This window comes from Aplidium turbinatum, chromosome 11 (assembly GCF_918807975.1).
Source record: "Aplidium turbinatum chromosome 11, kaAplTurb1.1, whole genome shotgun sequence".
Classification (NCBI taxonomy): Eukaryota; Metazoa; Chordata; class Ascidiacea; order Aplousobranchia; family Polyclinidae; genus Aplidium; species Aplidium turbinatum.
This window is the reverse complement of record NC_137482.1, coordinates 19,467,927-19,468,603: the sequence shown is the minus strand read 5'-3', so window position 1 is coordinate 19,468,603 and position 677 is coordinate 19,467,927. Positions and strand designations below refer to the sequence as shown.

The window sequence follows — 677 nt, the reverse complement described above, 5'->3', positions numbered from 1 at the left end:
TGCTCCTCCTAAAAGAAATCTTTCTGCTCGTTAAAACTTTTATTTGAACGACGTCATTGCGTTACAAACATTTTCAAAATAAATTCAGCCTCATCAACTATTTTTAGTTTTAATTTAGGGCATTTTATTATGTGTTATATTTTCCTGCTGTAGTCCATTAAGCCTGGGTTGAACTAATAAACTTGATAGATGACACCTGAAGTGGATAAAATTTTATAACCTCTCATCTCATCCTTAGAGTCTGATGTGGACGGTGCAGCCAAAGTAATTTTGCCGCAGCTGAGTAAAATCAACGAGACAGTGAAAATTTTAACTAAATTGTAAAATTGTATAATATAAATCTTTCTTAAAAATCCTGCAAGGCGTTTCAAAAGAGAAAAAAAAACGACAAAGGGAAAAAGTTTGCTGTGACCAGGATTCGAACCTGGGTTGTCACGGCCACAACGTGAAGTACTAACCACTATACGATCACAGCGACATAGCAGAGAATGGTTTCGATCCATCGACCTCTGGGTTATGGGCCCAGCACGCTTCCACTGCGCCACTCTGCTGTGATGGATTGCAAAGGTTTATTCAAACTCACATTTTTGTATGTCGTACACAAAGCCATGTTATGCGGTAGCCACTTTACCAAGGAAAAATTCTGCCACTGCAATTGACTAGAATGCACCGCCAAC

General features: G+C 38.7%; 1 non-coding gene across 1 annotated transcript; it reads right to left on the bottom strand.

Moving 5' to 3' along the window:
* Positions 1-403: 403 nt before the first annotated feature.
* Positions 404-475, bottom strand: Trnah-gug (transfer RNA histidin (anticodon GUG)). Its single transcript has one exon. It is a non-coding gene; the product is annotated as a tRNA-His (tRNA).
* Between the last annotated feature and the right edge of the window lie 202 nt (positions 476-677).